This window comes from Narcine bancroftii, chromosome 1, assembly GCF_036971445.1.
Source record: "Narcine bancroftii isolate sNarBan1 chromosome 1, sNarBan1.hap1, whole genome shotgun sequence".
NCBI lineage: Eukaryota > Metazoa > Chordata > Chondrichthyes > Torpediniformes > Narcinidae > Narcine > Narcine bancroftii.
In genome coordinates, this window is record NC_091469.1 from 22,828,952 (window position 1) to 22,854,402 (window position 25,451).

Sequence of the window (25,451 nt, forward strand, 5' to 3'; positions counted from 1 at the left end):
AATAAAATGACTATTAAAATAAATCTTGAGATGTTGGCAATTCCATTATTGAAAAGATGAAAGGGCGAGATTGATCAACATACTGGGAAACAGTTGGTAGTAAATCAGCCTGCCAACATACATCTTGAATTTTGTTCTTTCCACTGAAGCTGGTGTGGATGGGAATAATTTTTTTATTTTGAATATGTGTTCTGGGAGCCAGGAATCTCTCTGGGACTGCAACCAATCTAAGAGTTAATATCCAACGTATCTGAACAATGGAAGTTCAGAGTTTCCAGTTATGAAGGTTTAGTAAGACCTTCTGTCGTAAGAACTTCTGAGCCATTGAGTTAAACGTCAGTGTATTATTCTAACATTAGAACGAGGATTAATCAACCAGGAACAGATGCATTCCACAGATGGCATTTCTCAAGGTCAGAACAGCACAGTGGCTATTTAATTCTAAAAGGATTTGATTCTCTTTATCTACACGAATTTCTATAACCTTCAATCTCACACTTAAACAGTAGCAAATGCCAAGATAACTCATCTTATTAACCCTCCACTTTATCATCAGCACTTTTTAGTGTTGTGATTTCTTTTAACTTCTTTATTGTGCATTACGGTTCTGAAGCACTATGTTGGTATCTAAACAACGCAGATTACATATGTCTACTATTTTGTGTATATTCAAAGCACCCCTCATTTCTGATCTCTATTCCATTTCATTTGGAAGTTCAATTTTGCAAACATTTAAATCGTGATGGAATTCAGATAGAGGATTTAGGAAACCAGAGCCACAGGTTTAAGATAATTGGTGGTGCAGGGATGTGAAGAGATATTTTGAGCAGTGAGTTGTGATTTGGAATGTAATGGCTGAAAGGGTGGTGGAAACATCTTCAATAGGGAACTTGCAAAAACAAATTGATGAAATTGTTAAAAAGGGAAAAGAACGCTGAGCAAGGGAATGAAACTAATTACTTAGCACTTTCAGAGAGAACAGATGACCAAATGATTTCATTCCGCACTATAATGTTTTGTATGGATGAAGGTTGTCTATGGTCAGAAGTGCAGCATTTCTGTGAAAATATCACCCATGGGTTTTAGTCATCTGAACACATTGAGTTCCATCATGTTAAAGTTTCAAATATTCTTTGAAGTCTCTTGTTCTTGATTCCCCCAGTGGAGAAGTTGATTCCCTCTATCAGTCTCCTCCAATAATTTACCCTTAATTAGATTTTTTTTTAAAAGTCAGGTAAAAAGAGTAAAATGTATAGTGCAGAGAGGAAGGATTTGTTTGGAACTCATTCAAAGACCCAACAGTACACTGTGGTGGTACACCACCGGCCTACTGCAGGGAGCAACGTCTGTACCTGCTGGAGTGTAAGGGGGACAGGACAACACCTGGCTGGCTGTCAATCAGTCAGCCTGAATGGATCAAGCCCCACCCGGCCGGGTGTCAATCACCCTCCGGGATATAAGTCTGCGCCGGCCTCCCGAGGCCTCACTCCGAGTTGCTGCAGCCACAGCCAGCCTGGCTCTGTGAAAGTCTTTGTGGATTAAAGCCTGTTGTACAGTCTTTATCTTTGTGTGTGTCTGATTCTGGCTAACAGTGCACCACAATTTAATCCACAAATTTTCCAACAGCGGCTATGGAAAAACTTCTGTGCACAGGGAGCCTTGAGGTCGACCCACGCCACCCGGAAGCCCAGTCACGCTTTGAGATCTGGCAGCACGCGGTCGAGGCAATCATCGAGGCACATGAGGGTGACATCTTGGACTCTGATCAGAAGAGGTTGGTCCTACTCCAGTCAAAGCTGGGTCCCCGCGCCTTCCAGGTAACCAAAGGCTGCTCCACGTACAAGAGCACAATGGACACTCTCAAGAACTTGTACAATCCCCCCATAAATGCGGTCTGTGCAAGGTACCTCCTCAACACCCAAGCCCAGGAACCCAGGGAGATGGCTGAGTCATACCTGGGACACTTGCAAGAGTTGGCCCAACCGTGTTTGGCTGAACCCGGAGTAGGTGCAGAGGAGGTCGAGAGGCTGATCTGGGATGCCTTCGTCCGAGGACTATGCTCGAGGGCCATCTGGCAGAAGCTGCTGGAAGACAACATCTATGACCTAACCAGGACTGTGGAAGTGGTCCAAACCCTGGAAACAGCAGCCCTGCATTTTCAAACCTTAGATTCCAGGTTCCCCCAGGCTCCCTCATGGCCTTCTCACACTGCTGCTGCAGCCCCAGGCTGAGCTGGTGAGGAGAACGTTGCTGCGGCAGGTACCCGGTGCCTCTGTAAGTACCGTGGGTCCTGGTGTGGGTGGGTTCTGGTGTGGGTCAGATCAACAATCATGCCAAAACTGCCCAGCTAGGAACCAGTATTGTTCCTGATGCGGCAAGAAAGGCCACTTTGCAAAAGTGTGTCTCCCTAAACCTGCCAGCAGCTCAGCAACCCTCTATGACCTCCCCCGCGGACTCCCCCACGTGCACGTGCCAGGCGGTGCCATTGTCCCCGCGATGACTTCCGCCTTCCCCGACTTTGACCGCGCAACATCTGGCCCCGCCAGCGACCGTCACAGCATATGCCCTGAGCATCTGCACCAGCCCCCGCCCTCACCAGCATCACTCGCTGAGAACTACAGCGTCATCACTTCCTCTGGCACAGCGGACATGCCTGGAGAAGGAGGCCAGCCACGCAGCGGCCCCCCACATGCCGCCACCATCTTGGACCAGGCAGCGCCTGACACAGAGGGCCCACGATGATGTTGAGAACGACGTGGTCAACACAGGCGATGACCAGGCCGCCCTACCGACTCTCCCCACACCTCCAGGTGCCTTTAGCTGCCGCATTCCACACCCAGTGACCAACGGCAACATTGTCAACACAAGCGATGACCAGGCCACCCTACTGACACTCCCCATGGCTCCAGACGCCATCGGCTACCACATGCTGCACCTCACGACCGATGTCGATGTGGTCAACACGGGCGATGACCAGGCCACCCTATCGACGCTCCCCATCCCTCCGGATAGCGATGACTCCCACTCCGAGACGATCCTGGCCGCCACCACATTGACCAGGGACATCCACCACAGCCTCGGGCACGTAACAAAGTGCCTGTTTGACAGTGGCAGCACAGAGAGCTTCATTCACCCGAGCGTGGCCCACTCCCTAAAGGTCCACCCCACCACCTGCTCGATCACCTTTGCCGCTAAGGATAAGACTGTTGGTACCCTCGGGCACTGCTCAGTCGATATAATGGTGGGAGTGGAGACTTACACAGGATTCAGGTCCCTGGTCATGCCCAAACTCTGTGCACCACTCCTCCTGGGCCTGGGTTTCCAGTGCCACCTGGAGAGTGTCACCCTTGCCTTCGGGAGGCCCCAATCTCCACTCACATTGCACAGCATTCCAACCTACCAGCCTCGGCCAACCTGTGGCCTCTCCACACTGCGTATCGCCCCACTGGCGATCTTCTCACATCGCTGCCAGAAGTAGGCGCTATTGTGCCACAGGCAGGGACTTCATTAAGGCGGAGGTGCAGCAACTCCTGGTGGAAGGCGTTACAGAGCCCAGTAACAGCCCGAGGAGAGCCGAAGTCCTGGTGGTCAAAGGGGGAAGTAAGCTGAGGATGGTCGTGGATTACAGCCAGACCATTATTTGGTACACCCAGCTGGAGGCCTACCTCCTGCCGAGGATTACCGACATGGTCAATGAGATAGCCCGCTACCATGTTTTCTCCATGATTGGCCTGAAGTCGGCGTATCACCAAATCCCTATCCACCCAAAGGACAAACCCTACACCACCTTTGAGGCGGACGGGCACCTGTACCAGTTCCGGCAGGTTCCTTTTGGGGTCGTGAACGGGGTCTCCGTCTTCCAGCAGGAGATGCATCGCATGGTAGACCGGCACAAGCTGAAGGCATTGTTCTCATATCTGGATAACGTCACTGTCTGCGGCTGTGACCAGCAGGAGCACGATGCTAACCTGGAAAAATTCTTCCAGACGTCTGCGGAGCTGAACCTCATTTACAACATGGAGAAGTGTGTGTTCAGCACCACCCGCCTCGCCATCCTGGGCCATGGAGCTGTCAGCCCAGATCCGGAAAGGATGCGCCCATTAATGGAGTTACCCCTCCCCCCCCCCCCACAATAAAGGGCCTCCGGAGGTGCCTGGGCCTGTTCTCCTATTACTCACAGTGGGTCCCTTGCTTCTTGGGCAAGGTCCACCCACTGGCCCAAGCCACTACTTTTCCCCTCCCACCTGAGGCGCAGGCAGCCGTCACCCGCATCAGGCAAGACAGCGCGGAGGCCACGATGCAGGCTGTGGATGAGGACTACCCCTTCCAGGTGGAGAGTGATGCCTCCGAGGTGGCCCTCGCTGCTACCTTCAACCAAGGGGGGCACCCCATCGCCTTCTTCTCCAGGACCCTCCACGGCTCCGAGCTAGGGCACTCTAGCTCAGGCGATTGTGGAAACGGTCCGCCACTGGTGCCACTACCTGGCCGGCAGGAGGTTAGCGCTCCTCACAGACCAGTGGGTCGTGGCATTCATGTTTAACATTTCCCAGAAGAGCAAGATCAAAAACGACAAGATCTTATGCTGAAGAGTTGAGCTGGCAACCTACTGCTACGGCATCCAGTACCACCCCAGGAAGTTTAACGACTCCTCTGATGCCCTCTCTCACACCTGCGTGTCTATGCATGACAACATGTTGCAGGCTTTGCATGAGTCCCTCTGCCATCTGGATGTCACCTGGTTGTACCATTTCATTAAGTCCCATCAGGGACATGACCAAGGCCTGTCGGGTCTGGGCGGAGTGTAAACCCCATTTCTTCCATCCTCCCAAGCTCACGTTGTAAAGACTACTTGACCTTTCAAGCGTCTCGGCATGGACTTCAAAAGGCCCCGGTCTTCCACGAACCGAAACATCTACTTCCTCACGGAGGTGGACGAGTACTCACACTTCCCTTTCGCCATCCCTTGTCCGGACACCTCCATGGCCACTGTCATCAGGGCCTTGGGGCAGATTTTCACCATGTTTGGCTACCCCGCCTTCATCCACAGCGACTGGGGGTCTAGTTTTATGAGCGATGAGCTGCACCAGTACCCGACGGCGAGGGGCATCGCGACCAGTCGCACTACAAGCTATAACCTGAGAGGCAACGTGCAAGTGGAACACGAGAGTGGGGTGGTCTGGAAGGCAGTCCTCCTGGCTCTCAGGTCAAAAGGGTGGGCCGTTGAGTACTGGCAGGAGCCCCTGCTTGAGGCACTCCATGCCATTCGGTCACTGCTGTGCACGGCTACCAATGAGACCCCTCACGAACATCTGTTCTCATTCCCCAGGAGGTTGGCAACTGGAATATCTCTCCCAGCATGGCTCACGTCCCCGGCACCGGTGTTTCTGCATAAGCATGTAAGGACACACAAGGCCGAAGCCCTGATGGAGCAGGTTTTCCTCCTTCGTGCAAACTATAACTATGCTTACGTTAGGTTTGGCAGTGGCAGGGAGGACACCATCTCAACCAGGGACTTGGCACCAGCCGGAGCACCCACCACACCATGCCACCCTCCAACCCAGGACGACGCTGACCGGGCATACATCCCCATCCCCAGGCAACCATGGGGCATGCAAGGCCTCCTTGACCACTAAGGGCCCGTTTCAGCTTTTGGAGATGAACCCACCCCCCGATCCATCCAATATGACCCGCATACATTGACCCCGGCCCCCCCCCCAGCCATCCTTCTGCATACACCCCTGCCGCCAGTCCCCCCACTTCCCCTCTGATCAGTGACCAGGAGCCAGTCCTACGACGGTCACAGAGACCCCGGCAGCCGCCGGATCGTCTCAACCTGTAAATATTGTATGTACATAGTGGGTGCAATTCCTTGTTACTGCCCTTCCCCCCCCACCTCTGGGACAATTTTAAAGAAGGGAGTGAATGTGGTGGTACACCACCGGCCTACTGCAGGGGGCAACCTCTGTATCTGCAGGAGTGTAAGGGGACAGGACATTACCTGGCTGGCTGTCAATCAGTCGGCCTGAATGGATCAAGCCCCACCCGGTCGGGTGTCAATCACCCTCCGGGATATAAATTTGTGCCGTCCTCCTGAGGCCTCACTCAGAGTTGCTGCAGCCACAGCCAGCCTGGCTCTGTGGAAGTCTTTGTGGATTAAAGACTGTTGTACAGTCTTTATCTTTGTGTGTGTCTGATTCTGGCTAATAGTGCACCACAAACACAACCCAGAATGGGCTGAATAAAGTTCTCTGCTACATCTTTGGTTGATGCCATGGTGTTAAGCTTAAAATTATTCCTAAGACTATCTTAACTCCAAAAATCACCTTTGTCTTCTGCCCTCAACGCTTTCACCTCAAACGTCGGATGAAGCAAAACTGATCTTTGTTATTTATACAAGACAATCATATTTGACTCCACTCATGAGTTCTTTTCATTCAACAGAAGTTTTTTTCCTTTGCAGTAACAAATGATAATGCTGGACAATAATTAAATATATGCATGTACTATATGTAATTGATTTTTCATAACAAGTTCAAATAGTTGGGATGTGTTCCAAAGATCATTAATAATTCCAGCCTAATTCCTTCATGACTGTTGGTCATAGAATTTCCTTTCACTCACAAAATGTCATTCAGTGCTATCAGTCCTACAACAGTCCCATATAACTGTGAGGTGAAGCTTTGTAGTATTACTTCGCAGAATGCTTATTCAGGCCTTCAGGAATGATATAGAATTCATAGATACAGTTCATACAGCATTCTTATTTTGCCTCATCAGTTTATTTTTTCCTCCCACCTGCTGTGGTGGCATTAGGCAGCTTTCTAAAATAACAGGGAGGTACTTTTTGTGGGCTTTAGGTAGCATCACCTGAAACCTCAATGAGGGTTGTGAATGTGACTTACTCCATCACACAAGCCCACCTCCTATATTTACTGGTTCTTCCTGACCAATCATAATCAATAGAGTGTTTATTCACTACATCCAGCCATACCTCTCACTCACTGGCTTGGAAATGCATTAAAACATTCATCCACCCTGACCTCACTCTTTTCGCCATCCCCAGTCAGGAAGAAAATTCACGAGAAAATCATCCAGATTCAGGGGCAGTTTCTTTCCTGGTACTTTCAGATTCCTGAATGAACTTCACAATATTACATTGCCATTTCCCTGTACCAAATTATCTCTCTCTAACTCCACACTTCGATACTGCATCTTTCTTGCTATACTAGGTGTGGTTGTCCAGCTGGGATCCTCGCCAAATAAATTTTATCACTGCACTTTGGTACACATAACAATAAATTTGAACTTGAATCTGGAATCTCAACAAGAGCTTCCAGGAAGTGGCCATTCAGATAGCAGATGCTTTAAGAATTATTTTCCAGAACTCGATAGACTCAGGATCAGTACCCATGGATTGGAGGGTAGCTAATGTTACCCCATTATTTAAAAAGGGGGGTAGAGAAAAAGTGGGGAACTATAGGCCCGTGAGCCTTACATCAATAGTGGGCAAAATGATGGAATCCATTATTAAGGATGTAATAGTGGAGCATATGACTAGCAGAGAAGGGATCGGACAGAGTCAACATGGATTTACAAAAGGTAAATCGTGCTTGACAAATCTATTGGAATTCTTTGAGATGGAGAGAGGTAAAATAGATGGGGGAGAACCAGTGGATGTGGTGTACCTGGACTTCCAAAAAGCCTTCGATAAGGTCCCGCATAAACGACTGGCTTCCAAAATCAAGGCTCATGGGATTGGGGGAAAAGTATTGATGTGGATTGAGAACTGGCTGGCAGGTAGAAGACAGTTGGGATAAATGACTCGTTTTCTGAGTGGCAGGCGGTGACCAGTGGGTGCCACAGGGATCTGTACTGGGACCCCAGCTGTTCACAATTTACATTAGTGATCTGGATGAGGGGATTGGATGTAATATCTCCAAATTTGCAGATGACACTAAGCTAGGAGGGGTTGTGTGCACGGAAGAGGGGGTCAGGAAGCTCCAGTGTGATTTGGATAAATTGAGGGACTGGGCAGATACACGGCAAATGCACTACAATGTGGATAAATGTGAGGTTATCCACTTTGGTAATACAAACCGGAGGGCAGATTACTATTTGAATGGCAATAGATTAAGAGATGGGGAAGTGCAGAGAGACCTAGGGGTACTTGTACATCAGTCTCTGAAGGCGAGCATGCAGGTACAGCAGGCGGTTAAAAAGGCAAATGGTATGTTGGCCTTCATATCAAGAGGGTTTGAGTATAGGAACAAGGATACCTTACTGCAGCTGTACAGGGCCTTGGTGAGACCACACCTGGAGTATTCTGTGCAGTTTTGGTCACCATTTGTAGAGGAGTGCACTTTAGAGCATTACATTGGAGTTCGATCATTCCATCCCCTGCTCACCATTTGCAACAAACAATTTCTAGACAACTGGTCTAAAAACAAATGCTCAAAGAGCAAGCAAGGCCTATGGCCGTCTCCTAGAGCCAACATATCAATCATTAACTCTGAAGGGGCATGGTCCCCCAAGCCATCGATATGAAGGAGCCGTACCATCATGAGAGACCGTAAATCTGGAGAAGGAGGGCTTTTAGGCTTCATACTTGTCAAGAGCTAGTGGGTCCCGAAGGAAATCCACTACTCAACTGGCCTGGTCAACGGCGCTTACCACTTAGTGGCATCCACTTCTACCTTGCGAATGTGGAATTGCACCTGAGCCTGCCTGAACCAAACTTCATGATGAGTGGTCCAAAAGACAGGCAGTTTGAGCAAAACCGCTGCTTTCTCCATATTGGGTCCAAAATCTGTTGGGGCCTGCTGGGGTCACCAATGTAGTGTCACAATGCGAAATGAAGACGAGAAAATGATCAGATGTACTCGAGTCGAAATTCAGTAAAAATCTTTTTTTTCAAACAGTCACATGCAGCTTTTTAAAATCCCCACGCGTTCCAAGTGACATGATCGCATTGTGATGTCATGACGTCACTCGGAATCTCCCGAGCCAGTTCGATTAAGCCTCCAATGAGCCGCTATACTTTGTTTTTTTTCTCTCACCCCACAGGACTCTTCTTAAAAAGGAGGGGTGAATGTGATAAACCACTGTTATACTGTGATTAGCTACTGCTGCCTAGACACGCCTCCATAGATGGATCCTACCCATAGCCCTATGCATGCTCGCCACTCTTCCTGTCATGATCAGTCGATGAGGTTGGTTGTTGCTCCAGTCAATCAAATCCTATCTGTTTCACAACGTCAGTCTTTTGGGGTAATTGATGGTGCATCAGGTCATGAAATTTGCCTGTAGAAATTTTCAAGAGTCTTTGGAGACATACCTGATCTCCTCAAGCTCTTAATGAAATATAGCTGCTGGTGAGCCTTCTTCATGATTGCATCGATGTGATGGGCCCAGAATAGATCTTCAGAGCTGTTGACATCCAGCATTTTGAAGTTTTTTGCCCTCTCCAATGCTGACCCCTGATGAGGACTGGTTTGTGTTCTCCCAAAGTCTGTTGTCCACCATCAGGTCTTTGACTTTGCTAATGTTGAGTGCAAAATTGTTGTTTTGACACCACTCAACCAGCTGATCTATCTTACTTCCATATGCTTTCTTATTGCTGTCAGTGATTCTACCGACAACTGTGGTGTCGTCAGCAAATATGTAGATGACATTTGAATTGTGCCATGCCACACAGTCATGCCTGGAGAGAGATAGTAGAGCAGTGGTGAAGCACAGATATTTGAGGTGTGCCTGTGTTGAATGTGAAACCAATTGGCTTTTGTCTGCTTTTTGAATTGTCACGAGGCTGTGACTAAATATATGCTCAAGAGGAGAGGATTCAAAATTGTGATTTGTTAAATGACTTGCATCAGATATGATTGGTAATTTATAAATTAAATTTAATCAAGCAAAATAATATGTTCTTAATTTTATCTCAAACATCTTCATCTCATTTTAAAGATTTACTTAACCTTGAATTTTGTAATTGAAACCTTGCCTTGGAGGGGTTTAGAATCAGCGGGAAAAGTTTTACGTTAACATTTATTCTGATTTATTTCAAAAACTGATATTTAGATCTAACCTTCAGTAACTTATCTACTTGTGATTATGGGGATATGCTGTGTAATTTTCTCCAAGAGAATGAAACTCCTCTACAAATGATGTAGTCTTAACATAGGAGATGAAAGGCCATTCTGCCCTTGGGATGGTCCTCTATTGAGTAATATAATGCTAGTTTGTAATATAACTCCATTCATTAGCCTTAGCTCCACAGTGAAACAAAATTAAGCCAAAATGGCATCTACAGCTTTCTACAAAACTGATAACTTCATGTCTAAACTCTCTGCAGAATAAGTATTCCTTAAATGCTATCCTGATTCCAACTCTCATTTAAGATGAGAGTCTTAAGACTAGAGTCTATCCTCTCTCTAGTCCTTTTTTATTACTTCCCAGCAGTGGTAATCATTTCTCATTTTTTACTCTTTTAAGTTCTTTTGTTGTCTCAAATCAAATCAATTTTTAATCTTTCATATTTTACAAACTCAGGTTATTCTAAGTTCTGTGTAAATGTATGTAATTTTTCCTTGTAATCTAACTTTTAGTCTTGCTGATTCTAATTCTGAATGCATGCTGGTTCCAAGTGAAGAGTCATGCAGAGTAACATGGAGTGTTTTAAAAGTTATGTCTCATTTATTCAAACTCCTGACCACCCACTGGCACTGCACATACACGATCTGACCTGTTATGATGATGTCATAGTTATTTGCATAAACAACTGCTTTCCCCATTAAAGAAAACAACACAAATTTAATTTATTTACTGGTCTTTGAATCACCTTTAGCTTTCATATTTGGGCAACTGTGTTCACAGGAAAGAGCAAGGTTAAATTAATCAGAAAGCAGTCAGTTGTTGAGAAGGGAGGAAACAGACCAGATTAAAGAAACTGGAATAACGTCGTTGCTGTGCACAAACGTTATCATAACTGGCACAGCTTCAAACAACATGTGTGAAAGAGAGACCTTGATGACCAAGTATGTAATTTTTTTCAAGATGGTAGGATGATAATGAGGCTGTTAAAACAGAAAGGAGGAACAAAGTGTAGACAGTGCAGAACATCACATTGTAGTTTCAGCTCAGAAGACCATTCTGCCCATTGTGTTTCTTCCAGCTCTATACTAGCATAACCCACTGTTTCCATCCTCTGAGCATTGCTTTGTGGCCTTGCAAACTTTTGTCTTCATGGCACAGTGTCACATTGAGAGGAACTACTGCTTCATACCTCCAGCGACACTGACTGCCAGTACTGCTATAGAGGAGTTTGGGGAGAATAAAAGGACATTCATTTTGATGGGTGTTGTACAGTCGGCATTGATCTGGTGGGATGAAGGGCTTGTTTTGTGCTGTACGAAGCAACAACCTCCCATTATCTACTTTATATTGATCATTCCCATCATCTGAAATACTTTCAATAATTTTCCCGTCAGTATCCTTTTCTCTCAAGATGACAGTTCCAGCCTCTCTCTAGTCTATCCTCATATCTATTGTTCATCCCCTTTGCCAAGAACCACCCTCAGAAAGATCATGTGAGAACTTTGCATTGCTCAGGCTTCAGCTGGATAATTTATTTCATGAGAGGAAAATGGACGAGAGGTTTCCCCACACTGTTAGCAAAATAAGATAAAATATCATTTTCTGGAAGAAGGGTTGAGAATCAACTTAATAGTGGTTAGAAGATCATGAGACTTTTTTTGATTCAGGATAAGGGAAAATGATTTACTCTACTGAGTAAACCAGTAACTTCAGATCATGGCGTTAAAATGCCAAGCAAAGGATTCCGAGGAAAATTTCTCAAGCAACCAATGAGAAGCTTCCATTTGTATGAAATGTGTATTCAGGAAATGAACTTAAGAGAAGCTGGAAGGGCTCAGTGGGTCAGGCGGCATCCATGGATAGAAATGATCAGTCAATGTTCCAGATTGGAACACTTCAGTGAGATTAAAATAGGAAGGGGTGATATCAAATATATTAAGGGGTGAAAAAATGGGGGCAGGGAGAAACCGAGGAGTGATAAATTGGGTAGATTATGGGAGGGTGGAGAGACCAGTAGTAGATCACTGGGAGGGTTCGAGAGAAAAGTAAGAAAGGGAGTAGGTAAAAAAATGTAAAAAAACAGTAGAACCTGATAGAGGAGGGGGGTTTTCTGGAGTCAGTTGTCATAGCTGGTGATAGCAATGTCATTTTTTTAAATGTTGCAACATTAGCTCTTTAAAAAGGGCATGTTCCATAGATTTCTAATCTTGTTCCTTTTAAGAATCTAGTCTATGTCATGGGACTGTATGAAAGTAGACCATTCAAAAGCGACAAATGTTTGTCAGTAATTCTCCAACAGATGATTTAAATGAGATGCTTCAGGGATTTGATTGGGTGGATCGGGAGAAGTTATTTCCTCTGGTGAGAATGAGGGACATATTCTTAAAATTAGAACCAGGATGAATTGAATATCAGTATAATTGGCCAGTTACATGCTCCCTCCAGATATGATTTTTTTTTGCCTTTATAGAATCTAAAAGCAAAGACAGACCTATCAGCTTTCATAAAAGTCTTTGAAAGAGCTCTCCAATTAATTCTATTTCCCCTGCTCTTTTCTCACAGCGCTGCGGAATTTTCTTTTGCAAGAATCTATTGCAATCCCTCTCAACAGTTCCCATTGAAATCATTTCAATTGCACGATCAGACAACATTATAGTTAGTTCATAAATTGACCGCTGCCACTTTGAACTCCATGCACATCACCCATGCACACCCGCCAACCCACCTTGTCTGTCCTCCCAATCTTACTTCTCAAAATAGTCTGGTGGATCTATGATGCTCGAAGCAAAGATAAAGTAACTCTTACTTTCTGGGCTGACATGGGAAACTCTGTTTCACAGAATCATGTGATTTCATAGGATCATGTGATTGCTACAGCCCCAAGGACATCATTTAGCCATTGAGTCTGCAGCTTTTTGCAGAACTATCCCAGGAATCCCATTCACATTATAGTCTAATTTCCCATTGAAAATCCTTACTGACAGGGTGTTCCCGATCATCACCACCATCTTTGTTTAAAAAAATCTCACATTCCAATGTTCTTCCATCCAAAATTATAAACTTGTGTTCCTTTATCCTCAACATCTGGTAAAATGAACAGCTTCCTTCTATTTCCCCTAAACCAGACATAACATTATATATCTTTAGCAATCTTTTCTCAACCTTTTTCGATACAAGAGAACAGCATTCCACTCTCAATGATAACTTGTAACTGAATTCGTTTATCCCTCATTTCATTCTAGTAAATATTTTCTGCATCCTTATAACCATATAACCATATACAGCACAGAATAGGCCAGTTTGGCCCTACTAGTCCATGCCGGAACAAATCCCCACCCTCCTAGTCCCATATCCCTCCAATCCTCTTTGCTGGAGTTTTTTAATTCTCCCTGAAGTGTTGGGATCAGAATTGTGCATAAGGACATAGTAAATAGGAGCAGGAGTCAGCTATTTAGCATGTTGAACTTTCTTGGGAATTCAATAAGATCATGGCTGATCTTGCCATGGAGTCAGCTCCACCTACCCGCCTGTTCTCTGTAACCCTTAATTCCCCCATTCTTTATTAAATCTGTTTATCTGTGTCTTTGTTACTAACTTACAAACCTTTGGTAGCACTAACAAAGGAACAGCAAAGGACAATTCACCAATGGTAAATTCAAAATAATAGCTTTTATTAAACTATCAATAACATAACATTTCTTACTTATCTCTAAATTTAGCTCTAAATTTAACCCCTCAAATGTAAATGTGTCTACTTGTTAAAGTCTAAAGCTATTTCAGTTTAAACTTGAGTCTGAAAAGTCAATGTTAATGTCCAGTTACAAACTTTTTGTTGAACTTCAGATCTTTTAAAATGGTGGCTCAGAAGTAATTATAAAATGCTTTTAAACATCAGATCTCTTTAAACTCACAAGTCTCTTGATGAGCTATCATTCAGAGAGGTATTCTTCTCAAGAGTTTTCACAAGTTTCCCCCTTTCTCGTTTAGGTTGCAGAACTGAGATCTTCACGATGAGTTATTTCTTAAGCAGGAGTGATTATGTTCTGGGCACAAATGAGGCTCCCTCTCTTTTTCTTAAAAGAGCAGTTGGAAGTGGTCTTACTTATTTAAAAGCCACTTATGTTGTATCTCCTATGATAAGGAAACTACAATACAGAACAGCAACTCCCTCTCTTTAGAGATTACTACCCCAATCCTGTCTTTCCAGGTTGTCAAGTTTTTCTTCAGTCTTCTGATTCAAAATGTCTCTATGCCTTCATTATATAGTTCTCTGACATCATGTGACAGTTTTAGTTTCATTTCTGCAAAACCTCCTGTCTTTCTTCAAAACCACTTCATATCCATAACAACATCTGACCTCATTTTAATCCAAGAGGTTTAAATAGTTTACATGCCTGCAAGTCCACACAGACATTCCAAAAAATACTTGAGGCTTGGAACAGCTGCCAGCATAAAAATGCTTTTAAGAACCTCACCTGGTACTTGAGTTTCTATTAAGAACACTTCTTCATTTTTATTGCTTTGTTTTTCCCAGACGTGTCGACTCCAACTGAACTCTTTCTCTTATTGAAATGGTGTTTCTGCAAATGTGTTGTGATTTGTGTGTGACATTGTACCAGCCCACAACTAACTTTCTAAGAATACATATACAGTATTTTAACTATAACTTGCTTTATTAAAAATATGTATTTTATAACTAAAGATTTTAACTTTAAAGATGAACACCAATCGATTGCTGTCTTAAATACATTTAATGAGGCAGCCTCTAATGCTTCCTGGACCATAAAATTGCAGATTCACTACTCTCCTCTGTCTTAAATCTACTTTCCTTAATCTTATTCTATTCTCACTTGCCAGTTCAATCTCCCTGCTTCTATCTTAGCTAGTTTTTCCATAATTTTAAATGTCTTGAAAAGACCCCCCCCTCTCATCCTTCTAAATTCCAATAAATATAGACCCAGGCTAATCAATCTCTCCTCATTGGCTCACCCCTTCATTTCTGGAATTAATCTGGTAAACCTCCTCTCCACCACCTCCAAAGTCACAATATATTTCTCCAGGAAGAAGACCAGAACTGCACACAGTATTCCAGGTGTGCCTTTAGTACCAGCTTTTAATTTCATTTCCTCTACCAATGAAGGCCAAATGCCCAATTGCCTTCTTCATTACCTGTTACACCTACAAACAAACTTTGTGATTCATGCACAAGCCTTCCTCAATTTCTCTGCACAATGGCATGCTGCAGTTTTTCATCATACGAATCAGTCTTTCTCAACATGGGCAATACAGCCCTCCTGGGAGCCTCAGCACATTTAAGGGAGCCACAGATTGAAATCATAAAATGTTTTTTATATAATTGATTGGAGAGAAGTATGGAAGAAACGAAATAAACTTGATGGCTTCACAGGAAAGGGGACCCATAAACTTTGAACAGAGTCCTAAGAGGGCCATAGCCAAAACAGTTGAGAATGGCTGATTTAAATAAAAATCTGATCTACTATTTATTCTTTCCAAAGTGTCCAATCACTTAACATTTCTATATCTCTCTGCATGCTCTCTGCACAATTTGCTTTACCACTCAATTTAGAAACATGAACAAACTCAGCTACTCAACACTTGGTGCCTTCCTCAAAATTATGTATGTATGTTGTGAATGGATGTGGGTCCAAAACCAATCCCTGTGACATTCCACTAACAGCTGATTGCCAACCAGAGAACCGCATTTAGCCTTGCTCATTGCTGTCCATTAGTTAACCACTCCTCTATCCATGCTAATACATTGTCCCCAACTCCATGTATCCTCATCTTACCCAGATATCTTTTATGCAGCACCTTATTCAACATCTGGAAATTTAAATATACCACACCCACTTGGTCCTCTCTATCCTCTGCAGTTTCTTTTTATATGCTTAAAGAACTCCAATTAGTTGGTTAAACATGACCTGACCTGAGTATGCACAAGTGCAGTTGTAATCTTAACAAGGTTCAATCAACATCACTGTGTTTGTGTTTGCTTCCCAATTCCCCTCTTTAGAACCTGGACTTTTAGTTTATTTTCTATCTCCTTGTTCTTTCTGCCAAATGCATAGGTTCAAACCTCTGCTTTGATGTTTAGCTGCTCTCTTGCTGCCTGTTGCTATCCATCTCACTAATAACCACGTGGTACCTAAGGTCTATTTGCCATTACCTTGTTTTGTGTCATATGCAAATCTTGAAGCATTACCTACACATCCAGATCAAATTCACCAATATTTATCAAGAAAACCCATGGTTCCTTTAGGTATATTTGCCTATCCATCTCCACTGTGAAAACCAATTACATTTGCCTTCTTTGCCTTCTGTTCATAAGCCAATTTTTTATCCATTGCACTTTCATTCCATGGGCCTCACCTGGACACAGGAGAGGTGGTGAAGTATTGGCAAATGTCAAATGTTGTGGCCTTGTTTAATAAAAGCTAATTGGGAGAATCCGGGGAATTATAGACCTTATGTCAGTGGTTTGTAAACTAGGAATACAATTAATAAGGATTTAGAGAAGCATTATCTTCTCAAGGATGGCCAACATGGCTCTGGGACGGGAATGTCAAGCCTCATGAGCTTAATTGAGGTGGTGAAAAAAGAAATGGATGAGATCAGGATGGTGAATGTCGTGTTAATAGATTAAAAAAAGTAATGAGTCAACGTATCCATGGGACCTTTGCACGTGGATTTGGAATTGGCTTGCCTACAGAAGGCAGAGAGTTGTAGGATATGTAATGTTTTCTGCCTGGACATCGGTGACAAGTGGCATTCTGTAGGGATCTGTTCTGGGACCCCCTGCTCTTTTTGATTTATTTTTTATAGACAGATGAAGAAGTGGATGAATGGGTCACTTTGCAGATGACACTAAGGTTGAAAGTGTGGTGGATAGTGATGTTGTAGGTTACAACAGAAATATCAAGAGGTTGAAGATTTGGGGAGAAAAGTGGCAGATGGGGTTCAATTTGGATGAATGTGAAATGATGCACTTTAGAAAGTTGAATTTGAAGCAGAGCACATGATTAATGGCAAAATTCTCATTGTAGACGAACAGAAAGATATTGGGGTCTAAATCCATAGATTCCTTAAGATTGCCACTCAAGTTAATAAGGTGGCTAAGATGGTGTTTGATGCATTCGGGCAATTGAGTTCAAGAACTGTGAGGTAATGTTGTAGTTCTACAAAACTCTAATTGACCACACTTGGAGCAAAGTGTTCCGATGACTTAAATGAGGAATATAAGATTATGAGAGGCAAAGAGAGAGTGGAGAGTCAGCATCTTTCTCCTGGGGTGACAATAACAAATACAAGAAGACATCTGTTTTGGATGCGCAGAAGAAAGTTGAGGGGAGATGTTAGACGCAGGTATTTTATGCAGAGAGTAGAGGGTGCCTGGAATGTATTCCTGTGGTGGTGGATGCTGGTGTAGTAGTAGCATTTAAAAGACTCTTGGATAGGCACATGGATATGAAAGATAGAGGATTATGGATGTGAGATTGGGATGGATTCATTTGTCATCGAGTTAGTTTACATAGGTCGGCACAACGTTGTTGGCTAAAGGGCCTACACTGTGCTGTATTGTCCTGTTCTATATTCTATGTGACACTGTCAAATGCTTCTGAAAATCCTCAAGGATGGCATTGTTGCATTTTCTCCTCAGTTACTTCATCCACCTTTTTCACTTATTCATCAGAAAATATAATCATGTTAGTCACATATGACATGACACATTTATTCTGGCTCTCCATTGTTAACTTCATGTCTCCAAATGGCTGTTGATTTTTTTCCTGATTATTATTTTTGAATGTATTTTCACCACTAAGAATAAATGGGGCATCTGTTCTTGCCTGGTATATCCTTGCACCCATTTTTGTTAACAAGTTGTGATTGAATCTGCTTTGGCTCTTTTTTCGAGCCACACATTCCAAGTTAGAACAGGTCATGAAGTGACCTCAACCACTTTCATCTCTCACACATGAATCTAATGCCAGCCACATCATTACAATGGCTACCTCATCACTGAAAGAGAGACACAAGCCACACACAATGTGATGGACAAATGGGTGATCTATTTGACAGTGTCACATAGAATATAGAACAGGTCAATACAGCACAGTGTAGGCCCTTTGGCCAACAATGTTGTGCCGACTTATGTAAACTAACAGGTGTCCGAAATACTCCTGTTATTAGATGGTTCATGGCTACCCTGGGCTGTAAGGCCATCATTCCCCACCATTAGAATCTAAATAGCTTAATGTTATTTCTAATATTGAGTGCATTTGTTTCTGAAAAGGTATCATTATCCAAAAGGTTTTCTGACCAATGGATTGGCCATTCAAACGTGAAATTTTGAGAATACTGAGTTGTCTGTTCCTGTCAGGATTAAAGGCAAAGTTAGCAGGCATAGGGAAGCTTGGTTTTCGAGGGATATTGGGCTCTGGTTCAGAAGAGTATAGCAGGTACAGGCAACGTGGAGCAAGTAAGGTACTCGAGGAGTATTAAAAAAATTCAAGAAAAACCTCAATAAAGAAATCAGGAAGGTTAAATGAAGGCATGAAGTTGCTTTGGCTGACAACGTGAAGGAAAATCCTGAGGATTTCTACAGTTTCAGTATGTTTCTGATTATCCAAAAATCAATTAACTGAAAATCTCAGTTATTTGAACTTTTTTCGGTGGCAACATTGCACCACAAGTTGAAAGTTTTTTTCATCTGACGTTCTTGAGTGGGGCTCCGACGCAGTTGTAGTGCCAGTTTGGTAACAACAGAGCTCAGAACCATCCAGGAAGACAGACACTGAACAGCTGGATGCTGGCTGGAACCTCGAGGCATTCATGAGCGACTTGAGTAAGTCAGTGGGTGTAGAGCTCGTCGAAAGAATCAAAGACTTGTTGATCCAAACTAAGGCTTTTATTAGCAAAAGACAGGAGCTCTTCACAGGTGGCCGACCAGTTCGGAATGATCCGACCTGGCTAGGGTCACAACCCTTTAAGGCCCAGACAATAGGCGTGGCTTAGCTCTCAGCCAATCTCTGTAAGCACAGTCTAGATACAGTAACTATATACACTATGTACATTGGTGATAGATCTGTACTATCACAGTGGGTAAGGCCACGCATGGGGAAATTGTCTTCAGGTTTCAACTAACACCCTCCCCTATCTCTTTCAATTTCTTCTTTACCCTCCATTGTACTTGGTTCTACTTTGTCCAGGCATCATCAAAGAAAGACTCCTGAGCAGGAATAGGGACCTTGGACTTCCAGCAGGAGCCTGTTTCTGTGGTGTGATGTTCTATGGTTCTAATAGAATACAGATCTTTTCCTTAACACAACCCCCATTAATATGGATTCTCATTACCACGTCCCAGTGAGGTGTGATACATGCACCAATCTATCTTATATTGGAAGAGCAAATTAACAAGTTCTAACTATCAACTGGTTTTACAATTATCCCAAGGATTTTATTTTTGTCTCCTGGACACTATCAGCCCCATTGACCTGAAACCTTTTGTCAACGTGCTTATCCAAAAGAATTTCCATGCCTCAGGTCTGAGACTGCCTTTTACTGGTTAAACCTCCACCCCTGTCCTGTTATTACTTTTCAATTGGCATCGCTTAGTAACACTTCTTTATTGTCTTTTTGGAGCTGCAAAGTTTTGTCAGATTTTATTGGGCTGGTGAGGAATGAATCTAAACAGATTTTCAATCCAGGATCCTTTTTTTTTAATTATTTGAAGCTGTTGATGTGTTGTATTTGCTTTTCAGTTTCAGAGTGAGTTGTTCAGCAAACGTGATGAATGTTTTGCTTATGTTTGCAGATGTTTACCCAGCTCTAAAAATGATGGATAGTACTGGTGTTGATGTTAGTAGTAATTTAGTTATTTGACTGATAGCCCTTCCTCTTTGATATTTTAATGTAGTTGTTAATATGCTTCTGCTGTTGTTAACAGCAATTGTCTCCCTCAACCAAGAATGATCTGGTCATTATCACGATACTATTTTGTGCAGTTTTCCAAATTGGCTGCCATGTTTCTTGCATTACATGGTGACCATATTTCAACATGTATTTGCTGTAAAATGAAATAAAGCCATACAAGGTTCTGCAGAACTGCTAGGGTCTCCTTTCACTATAGGCTAGTGCCAGGAGTTTTCTGTTGTTCTTCCATATGGCTATTCTCCAATACGATAGTAGTCAATTTGGAACCAATCTTGCTTTCAACCACTGCTCATCTCCCCAGCTCCTAGTGCAGTAGGCACTGCTTCCTTAATTATGGTGTTGATGTTGTTAATTGTCAGCTCTAACTTTCTGCAGCATTTAAAGAGCAGCTGATGTGTGATGTGCAAATTGTTAAAAAATAATAGCGGAGAAAGAGAGGGCTAAAGATACCGGAGGAAAGAAGATAATGGAACAGCATGACTTGATCAGTAAGATCTGGAACTTTGCCACTCATGGCACCCAGTCTCTGAACTGGTTATGACATTGGTGTATTAACAACACATGCACTGTGAACAATCCATCACGGATCCAATAAAATCTGCCGTCATGACATTTCCACTGAGATTGTGAGCAGGAAGACACCAGAAATCAGAGACAATTGGGAAACATGCTTCAACACATCTGGTTTTGTATTTATTGCTGTGTGGTTTATGTTTCTGTGGCTCTGACCCTCAATATCCAGTTCAGAGTGTCAAGGGAATTATTGGATCCAAGAACTTTTGCACTGCAGCTGCCTGTTTGCATCTGTGAAGCTGATTTGCTGGAATTTACGCTGCCTAAGCAGAATTATTTAACCCTGGTATTGGATCTAAAACATGGAAAACTTTTTTTTAAACCAACAATGGCATTGATTGATAAGCCATTCTCTCAAATTGATCCCACACAAGCTCATTATTTCCAATACAACCATCAGCAACCCTCCCATCCCCGTCTATCCTTACTTTGCCTTCTCCTCACACCATGAGGGAAGAAAAGGGACAAGACCTATTAAAGATATTAAAACACCCTTGGGCACAGACACAGCAAAAGCGCCTGACGCCTTTTCCAGTTGTGCAGCACATTTGAGCCACTGACCCCAAGCTCCCTATTGGAAGTTGGTTCTTCCCTATTCTCTCCAAGCCCTGCAAATATTTGTCTTCCTCATACTTAACTAATTCCCATTGAAAGTTCTAATTGAATGTATGTCTTTCAGACAGTGCAGTCTCGATCACAACTTGTGTTAAAATCATCTCTTCATCTCTATTTTCTGATTCTTTTGCCAATCATCTCAAAACCACAGGGAGAAACCACACCTTTTTCTAACAAGTCTTCTATATTTTAGAGTTCCTCTGTAACAAATGACCTTGCTCTCTCTGCCCCAGCTTCATCAGTCACTACATCATCAAGTGTTCTGATTCAGAGTCCAGTCCAGACCTACAGGATGGTAACAGGCCATTTTGGCCCTTGAGTCTGTGCTGCCCAATTTGCACCCAATTAACCTACAGCTCCCAGTATGTTTCAAATGGTGGGAAGAACCCGGAGCTCCCAGGGAAAACCCACACAGACACAGGGATAACATACAAACTCCTTTCAGACAGCACTGGATTCGAACTCCAGTCCCAATCATTGCCAAGTTTCAGATATAATCTTTAATTAAGAAGCAGTGTTCAAATAAAGGAATCTTTTGTATATTTTTAAAATTGTGAGTAAAGTTTACTTTTAAAATTAAAAATTATTCTGCCTTGTGGTGTTGTGAAGGATGGGCCTTGGCCCATTTGTTACACAATGTCCCAGTCAGTTGAAGATTGTCACACTTTAACCATAGGTCCATAAGGCAGTAGGCAGCATAAAATGTCCTGTGGACACTGAGGCTCAAGTACTCAATGGATCCTTGAGCAGATTATCCAGACCATCTGGCAGAGTGCCTTATCATAGAACTCACCAACAAGCACCAGGACCTGGCTTGGATGGCAGTTTGAGGATCCCTCCCAGCCAGATCCTTCCTGTACAACCAAAATATCACTCTCCAAAACGTTGTCCTCAAGATGTCTGTGAAGGGGAGGAGACAGCCTCCTGCCTGTTTTCCGACTGTGGATTTGTGAAGATAGTCCGGAGAAGGATACAAGACTCCCAGCAGCTGTGGCCCGACCCCAGGGACAAGCGCAGAGTTGGACATTCAGTGCTGCAGGAAGATCATCAACTCAGTGAAAGACATTCTTTGGTCTGCCAGAAAGTTGTTGGTCTTCCATCACAGTGAGAGGATGTGAAATTTTTGTGAACAAGTCTCTGGAGAGGGAGTGATTGCACTCAGAGCATCCAAAGAAACCTGGTGAACTCCTTGAGGAATGTTAATTTATGGAATGGCAGGTACTTGCAAATATAATTTTCAATCCATAGAGAAAGGTTAATCACATCATTTGGATTAAATCAGTAAAGTGGTTGGCAATATGAGAGGAGGTTGGCTACTAAATAAGGAAGAGCACTGAGGAAACACTGAAGGGATAGTTTGCACATAGGCAGTATTGGTTTATACAGAATTAAATGACAAAGCTACAGATGCTGAAAACCTGAAAATAAAACATGTAGAGAATGCTGGGAATACTCAGCTTCTTGGACCTGGCTCACTGAGTGATTGCAGCATGCTGTTTTTACTTGCAGATTATATAATGTCAGTCATGGAGTCTTTTTAGGAAGCTGGACGTTCAAATCCCACTGTAGAGACGAGAGCATAGCAAACTAGGCTAATAATAAGTCCAGTTCTGAGAATGTGCTGCATAGTTGGAGCTACTGAGATTTTAACCCATGTCCCTGTTTTCCCTCTCACATCTTCACAGAGATATGCAGCATGGAACCTCACCCTTTAGCCCATCAAGTCCATGCTGACCCAGTCACGCATTCCACTTTTTCATGAACTCTCCCCAGATTCTACCTGCACACTACAGGCAACTTGCCAAACATCTGAACAACCTACACATCTGGGATGTGGGAGGTAACCAGAACATCTGAAGGAAATGATCTGAGCCATTGTACTTCAGACAATATTTTGGGTGGTGTGGAAGTAACATTTATACTTTGATCAGCATTACTGTCTCTTCATTAAGGCACAGCAGTTGGTGTCATAGCTTCTCATCTCTGGCAGTCTGGGTTTGGTTCCATCCCAGGGTGCTACCTGTGTGGAGTGGAGTTTGCACTCCAATAACCTCATCGGTTTCATCCTGAAGCTCTGGTTGTGGGTTGTTGTTGTGAATTACTTGAGTGTAAGCAAGAAAGTTCAGGGGTGTTGATGAGCATGTGAGGGAGAAAGTATTACTGGGAAATGTGGAGAATGGGATTGATGAGAATGCTCAGAGCTAGCATCGACTGAATAGTCTCCTCTTATGTCAGAAGTAAGTATGACAGCATTGTCTGTGGGAATTTACTGTGTGAAAAATCAGCTGGGGCATCTGTTTTCTCCAACTGTAACAAAATCATAAAAGCCGTTCTTTGTTAGATAGCAAAGGACTTTGGGATGTCCAGTTTTGGTATAGATGAAATGCAAGCCTTTATATCCTTTCCACTGTGGAGGGTCATTGAGTTATAGTGACTGTATCAGCATAACCTAAATTGGAGAAAAGTCTGATAGTTATTTCTCTGGATTATTTCCAAGCAATTGATAAGGCAAAGGTTTGTTGAACTCGTGAAACTCACCATGCAAAACCCTAAAAGCATAGATATTCTTGGTGCCTCTTAGCTTTGACAGAATTTGAGTGGGAGGAAAGAGAAATGACTTCATTTCTCTTTTTGCTTCATGACTTCTGAACTCAGGAAATTGTACTGTGTTTCGTTTGGATGGGGGAAGCCTTGATTGAATTAGATGAGGAGGTCATTTGAAGTTAAGGGTGGTGACCATTTTTAAACAACACAATAACAAGCCCAACAAGTTCACCTCTTAGCTTACACACTATTCTAGAAGTATGTCACTGTTCCTTCATTGTACTGGGCCTAAATCCAAGAATTCACTGCCTAACAAAACCTCAGGACAAAGAAGGATTGCAACAGTTTTCCACCACTTTCCAAGGACATTTGCCATCGGCAACAAATGTTGGCCTTGCCAGTAACTCCCAGATCCTAAGAAATTATTAGATTAGCAAATAAATAATCTATATCTCTTGATGATAGGAGAAGGGGTAGTGGACATTGCTTTAGTTAAACACCCAGCTCAGTTTTCAGCATGAACTTGGAGCTTTCAACACAGAGGAAACCAATAGATTGCAGGAACTGATTGCATTAGAATCTCTTCCCTGGTTTGTTTGCCAGTTAACCCCATTCACTCCATGTCAATGGGGAAGGCATTGGGCAAGATGTGGCTGACAAGTAAGTTAGACAAACTCAGACAAGTGTGGTGCAATTCTTTTGTGGGGGTAGTGGTTAGAAGTGAAAGAGGTGCAGCTAGGAATTGCTAGTGGATGATGGGAAACAATTAGGTATTTTAGGAACAATGGTTTCTGTGATTCTAAGAGCTGGAAGGTTTTGAGGGAGGTTAATTTTCTTAGAATCATTCTCAGGCAACACGGAAAAGGCCCTTCAGCTCACTGAATTTAAAATGACCATCAAACATCCATTTACACTCATCCTACACAAATCGTGTTTTATTCTCCCTATCAACTCCCACCATCCCCGATTGTATCACTTGCCAATGCACAAGGAGCAACTCACCAATCAACTCGCATGCCTTTGGCTTGAGGGTGGAAATTGGAGCTGTCAGAAGAAATGCCGATGCTGACCTGCAACCTTGTGGAAACTCCACACAAGCAGCCAGAGAAGGCAGAATTGAACCTTGGTCACTGGAGCTGTGAGGCAGCAGCTCAATGAGCTGTACCCCTACCCTAGCCTATTGGTTTTAAGAAGCCTTTCTGATTTTTTACCTCTCTCGAGCAATCCCAGCAAATCTCTCACCTCCTGGATTCCTTCCGACATCCTCCCATCTGACTTCTTTCTGGAGCTCTGGGAAATTAGACTTTGATAGGTTTGAAAATTATGTTGGCCTTGCTGATTTAAATTCTATCCCGCTAAAACCTGACTTAAGTTTGGTCGTGGGCTACAAGAGAAATAGAAAATAAAATACAATACCCTTGGACCATATCATGGGTGAGAAAGAGAGAAAGAGAGTTGATGTTTAAACCTATAATGATCGTCCAACTGAAACTTTGGCCCAGAAAATACTGGTATTTAGCTGCTGGTTCAGTGCTGAACCATTGGCCTGTTGCAGTTTACCCTTTGTTGCTTCCTGATCTTGTGGAAATGAGGTCGGAAACAAACTGGAGGTCAAGTGGCAGAGCATGTGATCTCCCTGTCTGCTGATGGATGAAGCACTGAGTTCAATGGTGAAGTAA

At 43.4% G+C, this 25,451-nt stretch overlaps 1 protein-coding gene across 4 annotated transcripts in view; it reads left to right on the forward strand.

The window, feature by feature from the left end:
- Positions 1 to 25,451, forward strand: part of pgm5 (phosphoglucomutase 5) — a 173,523-nt gene that overhangs the window by 15,969 nt on the left and 132,103 nt on the right. The window lies entirely within an intron of this gene.